We start from the raw sequence: 275 nt of genomic DNA on the forward strand, positions 1-275 counted from the left end.
GGCGTTGCAAGCCAGGGCTTCACAGTTGGTGGACCACTGCGGTGCACAGTGTCCGCGTCTCTTGCGGATGTGGCCCAAGCCCGTCCTGCTGGGCTGCAGGAGCCTGTCCTGTCCCCACTCCTCTATAACCCTCCCTCTGAACACCGAGGCATTGCCCAGCCGGGAGGGAGGTGACGCATCTTGGTGGCACAGGGAGCGAGGGGCAGGGTCTTGCAAGGCTGCCCACGCACTGGGGGTCGGAAGTTTGGTCAGTGCCGGACCTGCACTGGGTCTCG

Source organism: Buceros rhinoceros, unplaced genomic scaffold (assembly GCF_000710305.1).
Source record: "Buceros rhinoceros silvestris isolate BGI_N320 unplaced genomic scaffold, ASM71030v1 scaffold29444, whole genome shotgun sequence".
NCBI lineage: Eukaryota > Metazoa > Chordata > Aves > Bucerotiformes > Bucerotidae > Buceros > Buceros rhinoceros.